The sequence below is a fragment of the Triticum dicoccoides genome, chromosome 2B, assembly GCF_002162155.2.
Source record: "Triticum dicoccoides isolate Atlit2015 ecotype Zavitan chromosome 2B, WEW_v2.0, whole genome shotgun sequence".
Taxonomy (NCBI): Eukaryota; Viridiplantae; Streptophyta; class Magnoliopsida; order Poales; family Poaceae; genus Triticum; species Triticum dicoccoides.
In genome coordinates this window covers 795867724-795877012 of record NC_041383.1, presented here as the reverse complement: position 1 = coordinate 795877012, position 9289 = coordinate 795867724, and the positions used below count along the sequence as shown (strand labels likewise).

General features: G+C 47.3%; 1 pseudogene; it reads right to left on the bottom strand.

Annotated features, from left to right (window-relative positions):
• Window positions 1-226: 226 nt before the first annotated feature.
• LOC119361463 lies at window positions 227-945 on the bottom strand (annotated as a pseudogene).
• Between the last annotated feature and the right edge of the window lie 8344 nt (window positions 946-9289).

Genomic DNA, 9289 nt, shown 5'->3' with positions numbered 1-9289 from the left:
AGCAGGCAAGTCTCGTCCTCTAATCATGGCCAATCTAAAATTAATAGATCGGAGGTCATATATTTCTATAAATAATGCAGCAAATAAGTCATATGAATCCATGGATAAAACATGTATAAATCGTTATGAATTGACAATTAATCACACCGCATCAAACACATCACAAAAATTACATCGGATGAATCACAATCATGCACGACTTTGCGTCTTCCTTGATTTGCTTTCCTCAGAGGGACAGGCAGGGAACACCGGTGCTCTTGGGGATAGGTCCGGTGAGGTTGCTGTTGGACACATTGAAGCTCTCGAACCTGGCGAGGTCGAAATCAGGAATGGTGCCTTGGAAGTAGTTGTCGTTGGCGTTGAACCTTATGAGGCCGTGAAGGTGTCTGAGTCCGGCGGGGATCTCGCCGGAGAAGTCGTTCCTGGAGACGTCGAGCACGTGGAGCTTCCCGAGGTTGGCGAGGGAGCTCGGCAGGGCGCCGGAGAGCCAGTTGCGGTCGACGTAGAGGTGGGTGAGTTCCGAGCAGGCCGAGACGCCCGCGGGGAGGCCGCCGCACAGCGTGTTGTTCTGCAGGCTCACCACGCGGAGCGCCGTGCGGCGCAGAGCAGCTCCACGTCGATGGTGCCGTTGAGGCCCAGGGACTGGAGATCGATAGCCTTGATCAGGCCGGCGTTACTCGCACCGTTTTCGAAGCACTTGACGGACTCTCCCCACTTCGAGGCGCTGCCGTCGTGGCCACCGCTGCCATCGCAGGGGTCCGTCGACGCGTCCCAGCCGAGCTCCCGCGCCTTCGCGTGGCCGCTCTCGTTGCCACCGGCGAGCGTGGCAAGGAACTCGACGAGGGAGTCCAGCACGTCCCCATCCTCCTTACCTCGAACCCCACACGAGCAGCGCACCAGTAAGGTCACCGTGCCGGCAGCAGCCACGGCGAGGATTCTCCCCATGGCGTGATGATCGAGCACAACTCACTGAACCCCGGTGTGCTGAACTGAGAGCTCTGGTTTTACTGACGTGAATTAAGGAGGGTTAAATTGGTCGTCAACCAAGCCCGCCCGTTTATGTTAGGACATGTAGGTCCAACTTAATTGTTCCTCAAAACAGCTGACCGTGCCCTGCCGCCCGACCGTGCCGGGCCCGCCACTCTGCCCCCCTTCTTCTCCGGTGGCGGCGGATCTTGTGTTCTTGGTGGCGGCGGCGGAGCCCCCGTTCTCAACGGCAGAAAATGGTGAGTGAATTCAAACCCTAGTTTCCCTCTCGTTCCTCTCTCGGGCCCGTAGATCTCAGCTTGTTTCCTCTGTTTTTGCTTGCGGAATCGATAGGTTGTGAGGGGAGCCCGTGGAGAGATGGAGCCACCAGATTCAACTTCGAATAGGTAATGCACCTCTCTCTGATCCAATTTTGCATGCAATTATGGGGTGGCCTCGTCTGCTCTTTCTCACGGGCTCACACTGTCCGCCACTGACAGAGGGGATGCTGCCACTCGGACCTTCGAATTGACAGTCAATTTCTTTCCATCAAAGGCAAAATTAGTTGATGGTAGCATACAGAACATTGAGAGAGACACAATTGTTAAATGGGAGGTTGAGTTTACAGAGATTGATCCACAAGTTCTACATAACATGGGAGAGACGGCAGTGAAGAAATGGGTGGAAAAAATTGGGGAGAATATCATTTGGGGTCCAGAGCAAGAAGTATCACTGTTGCGGTTTGATGATTGGAAATGAGAGTATGTTAGAATAGAAGATGGTGAACAGATTGTTAAAGAAATCGATCGGCAAAACGGCTGGACAAGCAAACGGGCTATTTTTTTTTGCTGAGCTCGTTGATCTGAACATTTTTTCGAAGGTTGGATATGTGCCATCACAATTGGCTGCGCAGATGGTAGATGATGATTGGCTACACAGAGGCCATTGATTCTCATGTGTAATGAACTTACAGTAATAGCCGAAGAGGGACAGGTGAATGGAACTGAAACTGAAACTGCAGCAAATGTTGATTGGAATGTAGTTCAATTAGATGGGCCTACTGATTTGGTCATTGCACCAATGCCTGACATTGAGATGGCCAAACTTTTTGGCATTCCAGTCGATGATAGAGATAATCAGGAGAGGGGCGAATCTAGTTTGCCTGCTAATGCTGATGAAGAAGTAGATGGACAGTTGATGGAACAAGCTGCAGATGAAGTAGATGATGCACATGATGATGAGCTGGTGCATGTGTATGACAAAGAGAACCCTGTCATTGAAGTAGGCAAGTTGTTCCCAAGCATGAAGGAGTTTAGGATGTGTTTCAAGACTTATGCAGTGAAACATGAGTTTGATGCCAAGACTGTTTGGACTGATAGAAAGAAGTTCTATGCAAGGTGCAGAGGATTTGATGGTAGTGTGAAGCCTTGCAAGTGGTACATATCTGCTAGACTGCAACCTGATGGAAGTACTGTCAGGGTTAACCAAATCCCCAATCAACATACTTGTATTACAAGTTCACAGAGAGTATCAACCATGACATCACAACTTTGGGTTGCAGAAAAGATCACCCCAATTTTAGCCAAAACACCAAACACTACTGCCAAGAAACTCAAAGTAGACTTGGAAAAGATGTACCCCATTAAACTGAAATATACCATAGTGTGGAAGGCAAAACAAAGGGCAATGAAAAATTTATATGGTGATTGGGCAAATACATTTAGGATGCTTTACAACTTCAAAGCAGAGGTGGAAAAGAGGTCACCTGGCAGTGTTGTGGAGATAGATACAGAGGTATCACCCGAAGGTGAAGTCAAGTTCTCCAAGTTTTTTATGGCTTTGAAGCCTTGCATCGATGGGTTCAAAGCAGGGTGCCATCCATATTTGAGCATAGACTCATCATTTTTGACAGGCAAGTGGAATGGTCAGTTGGCAGCATGCAATGCTCTAGATGGACACAACTGAATGTTTCCTATTGCTGTTGGCTTGTTTCAGTCAGAAACAGAGGCTTCATGGACATGGTTCATGATCCAGTTGAAAAGATGCCTAGGGCCAGTGTCACCTTTGGCTATACACACAGATGCATGTAAGGGGCTTGAAAATTCAGTGAAAAATGTTTTCCCACATGCTGAGCAGAGGAAGTGTTTCGGTCATTTGTGGATGAATTTGATCAAAAAATTTAGAGGAGAAGAATTTGGGCGCATGTGGCCAGCAGCAAGATCTTACACTAGACAGACACACAAATATCATCTTGATAAGATCATGACAGCATGTGATGAGTTTGGTCCATGGCTGAACACCTACCATTCTTTGTTATGGTACAGGTCAGCATTCAACACTGCCATCAAGTGTGACCACATCAACAACAATTTGGCAGAGAGTTTCAACAACAAGGTGAAGGAGTTAAAAGATTTGCCTGTGCATGACATGGTTGACCAAATCAGGATCATGCTCATGCGGTTGTGGGAATTGAGAAGAAGGATAGGTGATTGTCTGCAAGGTGATAAGCTTCCAGTAGTGGTACAACAGGTGGTCAATAAGAGCAGAAATCTTTCACATTTGTTTGTTGAAAAATCTTCACCTTGGGGTGCTGAAGTTAGAGATAACAAAACTGGAAGGAGACATGTTGTTAACACTGAATTGCATGATTGCACTTGCCTCGAGTGGCAACACACTGGTAAACCATGTGAGCATGCCATTCTTTTCTTAGCATCCCAACCGAAGATAAACATGCACCCATACTTGCATGAATATTATTCGGTAGCAAGATTCAAAGCTGCATATGCTACTCCAATTCCACCACTTACAGATCAGTCTCAGTGGCCTGAAGTGGACATTGAATTTTCCATGTGTCCTCCCTTGACGAAAAGAAAGGCTGGCAGGCCTAAACAGAGTAGATTCAAGGCATGGTTTGAGAAAGGTGGGAGTAGTAAGAAGGGAAAGAAAGATGGAAAGCCAAAAAGGGCACAGAAAGGTAACAAAAACAGATGCAAGTTGTGCCAGGAACTTGGGCACAGAGTGGGATCTGTCAAATGCCGTTACACTCCTGATAAGCCAAAGTATGTTCTTGTTTATTTGTCTGTATTTTGATTTGGTGCTTTTTTCCAGTTACTATATCTATAACATTTTCCCAATGGCCAGGAGGAAGCGAGCGAGTCAGCCCCTTGTTGTTGAACAGTGTTAGCCAACAAAAAAAGCAAGAGTCAATGGCGATAGAAAGAAGAGAAGTGTGCCTGAGCCTGAGCAGACTAAAAAAAATCCTGCTGCAGTCAACATTCAGACTGAAGAAACTGATGTGGAGGTGCACACCGAAGAAACTGAAATTGCAGTCAACATTCAGACTGAAGAAACTGCTCTCGAGGTTGAAACTGAACCTGAGCGTGTTGAGGTTCAGACTGAAGAAACCATGTTGAGGTTCAGACTGAAGAAACCCATGTTGAGGTACACATCAAAGAAACTGAAACTTCTATCAACATTGAGACTGAAGACACTGATCACGAGGGTGTTGGCGAGGTGTTGAAAAGACCAGTGAAGAAAACCAAGATAATCAGTGAATTTGTGTGTGTAGTAGAACCAAAAACAAGAAGTGCTAAGGCGAAGAAGGGCACACGACATGGTAGGAAGAGGTAGAACAGAGAACAATTTGAAAATTTGGGGCATGTAATAATATTTGTAACTTGGTGCGTACTGGTAGTCACTATTCGTACTTGGTGCGTACTGGTAGTCACTATAATATTTGGTACCTTGTCTAAAACAGCCAAATAAAATTCAAATTTAAATTCAAATTTGGGCTCAAATTTGAATTAGGGATGGGGTATTGATGTTTTAATGCTATTTAAAGTACCTCAACTGAAATATGTTTGCTTGTTGATCATTCCGAGCCCTTTTGGTAAGTTGAACTCATAGTCATGAAAAGTGTGTCTCAAATGACCTCCAAAGGTAGGGTAAACGACCTCATATTTAAGCAAGATTTTTTGGCACCTTCTCTAAACCAGCCAAGTAATTTTTCTACACATCTATTCTACCTATATAGTGTAAATATAAAGTCTCACTATTTATTGAATAAAATTTCTATTATTTTTTTTTCTTTTTGAAAAAACAAGGTTTAATAGAAAATTATATATAAAACAAGTTTAAAACATGAAAATGAGAAAAGTTAAGATTTTTCTTAGTCAATCCAAAATGAAGTTTAAAACACTTTTCATTTTCAAAACCCCCACCTACTCTAGGGTGCGCACTACTCTCTCCCTTGAACTCCATGCTACATTGTCCGAGGAATGGCAATTTTGTGAAGGGTTTTTCGTAAAAATGTATGTAAACCATACTTATTTATTTTTCTCATTACTATACAACATAATAAGACTATGTGCGCAAGTTTCATATTTTTTTGATTTTTTTTAATTAGTTATGCTCAACCCTAATAAGTCAAAACCCCTCAAAACCCCTCTCAAAACCCCTCTCAAAACCCCTCAAAACCCCGCACACTTCCGGGTCGTCGATCGTTGTGTGTGGACGGTTGAGATCAGGCGCTAGGGTTAGCTATAGTGTGCATCGATCCGCATGAGACGCGCTGATTGGTTGGATCAGTGGGGTTTGGATCAGCCTCTCTCGTTTGGGTATCATGACCGTTCATTTGAATCCAACGGCAAGAGTTGATGCGGTGCATGGACCAAGCCTACGCAGTGCCCTTTCCATCGTTGCATGCGTGCCCGTGCCTGCCCCGCCTGCCCGCCCGCAGCATGCATGCCCACCCGCAGAACTGCATTGCATGCATGCCCGCCCTCGACGTAGCCCTGCTTCGCCACCTCCAATGAAGCAGTAAGCTGTCGCATGCCTACCATTACAACCAATGCAGCGTCGCATCAAAGCCAGCCCGATGAAGACAACCAAAAAGCCAACGCTGCATGGCGTGCTCCTCTTTGAGGACGCAATACTGGCATGGGGTATCGATGTGGGTATTGATGCAGTTCAAACGGCGTGCTGCCCGTTACAAGATGGGCAAATGAAGGCGTCTGCGTCCATTATTGTCACGTCTCCCATCGACCGAACGTTGCCCTCTAGCCAGGCCCTAGCAAGATGGGCTACGACATGAATGCACGGGCGGCACACGCAGAGAACCCGGGGCAGGCGTGTCCCCTTGACCCACGACGGCACAGACGCGTGCGTGATCCCGTCCCCCTTGACCCGCGACCGGTGGCACAGAACCGTCGCAGCCCGTTTCCCACGCTCGTGTACACACTTCCATGGGGCGCCACCAAACGTCGCCCGCCCATTAATTCTACCCAGTGAAACCACTCGAAGAAATCAAAAACCACGTCGCTCTTGGGCTATTTAAGCCGGGCACTATCGTCTTCCTCTCCCTCCTCATCCATACCCCATCCTCTTCCTCCTCTGCCCTCCTTCTTCCTTCTTCTCCATCAAACCCGAGCGAGCCCTCGAGCCACCATGCAGTACAACGCCCCCACCTACCAACTCCCCCCAACCATGCCGGAAAGGCTCTACCCGAACGGAGTGTACGTGGAGAGTACCCTTAGGGTTTGGGCCATCTCAAGGTGGAGGGGCGCAAGGGAGTTGACGGAGTTCTTCCTTGCGGCCGGCTTCCGCCACCTCCCCCGCGGCTCTCCGAGGATGTACCATGTTGAGGAGGTCACCCACAACGGCGTTGTGGTTGGGATCCTCACTACGTTCACTAACCCATTCGACGCTTTCTACCTCCTCAGGCGAGTGTATTGGGTTGGTTGTGAGTTCATAGCTTTCACCACCCATAACATTTTCACCGACTTCAACTCCATCTTCCCCAACAACGGCGTTATGCACACGCTCCCGTACCCAATCAACAACGACGAGTGAAGGGCGCCCGGAGGAGCGAGGTGGCCCGGCGTTCACCCGGAGGAGGAGGAGAGAAGAACCTGAAGAAGAACCCGCGTTTGGTGCCCCCCGATCTATCGTATCGTATCGTATTAGTTTTTAAGTTGTAATCGTTATGCTACTATTATTAAGTTGTATTAGTATTTTAAGTTGTAAGGCTATCGTGGAACTATGGGTTGCAATCATTATGCTTCTATATAATCGTTATGCTACTATATATATTGTGTGTTTCGTGCTATTATTTGTAGATTGCTATGGGTTGTTCCATTATTTCGTGCTATTATTTGTAGGTTGCTACGGGCCCGGGTTGCTACAATCCAATCACCACACACACCATCTTCAAAATATTGGCCAAATAATGGGTCATGACCCAAACCATAGACATGCAACTAGGAGCCCCATGCAAACCCACTATGGACATGCAACTAGGAAATGCAAACTAATTTACTTCATGCAAGCATGCAACCCATTTAGTCCATGGAACCGTGGACATGCATAAAAACAAGTAACATTTAGTTTTAGTGCATCAAAAAATGATCCATCACAAAATTTAGTGCAAGAAAAAGGCCAAAGTAAAAACAAGTAACATTTTATTTGCGGAAGTTAGAGGCGGGCTGGTGCCCCTACGCGGGTGGGCTGGTCTCTATTTTGGGCATGGTTATTTTCTCAGGGCCCATTTTCTCATGGCCCAACATCTATTCGGCGGCCCAGTATTGTTTTTTTACTAGAAGCTGAATTTGGGTGTGTACTCTGTTAACTGAAGAACAAAAACAGAGTAAACAGAGCATGAACAATGAATATGGCCCCTGGATATCATTACAATAATTCAAACAAGTTTTGCATCACACGAATTCAAATTCATATAACAAATGATCCCTGGCTAACTCAAACTACTGGGCACCCCTGAAACTAGCTGACTAACTAACTAAAACTCTAACAAATTCTAGCGATTGATGACCATCAAGTAAACTAAACCCATAGCAATGACACAACCATAAAATGCTCCAGCCATCATATTTGCTTGCTGCTTCAAATTGATCAGATGCTTTAGTTGCTTGCCGATTTTCTTCAATTCACACTTCAGTTCTGCACTGTGCATCATCGGATCGGCTCTGTCCACCAAATTGGGGGCTTGTTCCACGGCAAGCCGCCCCCCAAAATTGAGCTCTTGGGTTGGGGTTGATCCCTCCAATTTCAACCTTTCAACATAGTCATCGAGCCACTCAAAATGCCCACATTTCTTCAGAACCTGAAAAATAGGGGGGCGGCGGCGCATGAATCCTAGATCCACCACCCAGATCCACTGCCCTAATTCGAGGAAAAAAGAAAGAAATTGAGAGAAATTAGACCATAGGATTGGTCAAGAACACAGATCTAACCTGCCCCGGCTGTGGCTTGCTCAAACATTTCACAAACTCGCACCCACGGTTGCCATTTTCTTCCCTCACACAAGTCAAACGCTTGAGAGGCTCCATGCGCGGGCAATCGAGGCATCTTGTCAACGACAGTGGACCATACTGCGTCCATGATTGGCGGGTGGCCGAAGTCGAGCTAGACATCACTCACCGGCGGCGCGCTTCGTTGCCGGAGCAGAGGAAGAAGAAGGTGGGAAAGGAAAGGGGCGGGGCAAGCAATGGAGGGGGCGAGCTGGCTCGGGCTCGTGGCTGGCTCGGGTCGGGGCACGCTGATGAGCATGGGCATGCTTGTGTGGATAAGTTGTGGGTCCCACCCGCATGCGAGTAACTGGTGGGTCCCACGTGTCATAACTCAAATCGCTAACCCCTCGTGTTTTTCATTCCACGCTTAAACAGAGCCATGTCTCATTGGAGCTATTGTTGGCTTCGAAGACATCGCATCACAGCCATTCGCTCGAACAACGTCGCACACCTTCCAATCCACATGAAAAACGTCGCACATGAGCTATTGGCCCGAATTAAGGAGCCCGGGATATGGCTGCATGCATGGTGCTGGCTGGCACTCACGGGTCCTTACAATTGCAAGCGGACAAAGACGGCGAAGCTTTCAAAGGCCGGTGTGCGTTTGGCGCGTGTGCTGTGGCCATGGCAACAAGGTGGAGGCGCCAGATGCCGGCCGGCGGGGGAGGAAGGAGGGGCGTCTCCACATCCGCGTCTGCCGGCCGGCGGGGGTGACGGCACGAAATGGTACAGTCGAACACGCCTCACGAGTCGCGCCTCGATCGATCATGGATCCAGTCATCCAGCGACCGGGGAATCTCTTCGTTGGATGAACTGAACAGAGATCTCATTCGACGTAGTACTAATTTCATAATTTCTAAGGCATATTGGTTGCGTCCGTGTTGTTTGATTGATCGGCCGATTCGTCGGTGATTATGTGGAATCAATCAAACGATTACTGGGTTGTCGCTCTCTTCTTCATGTACTAGAGCTTAACATTTTTTTAAGACAAACTTCTAATCTATTCATGATCATTAATG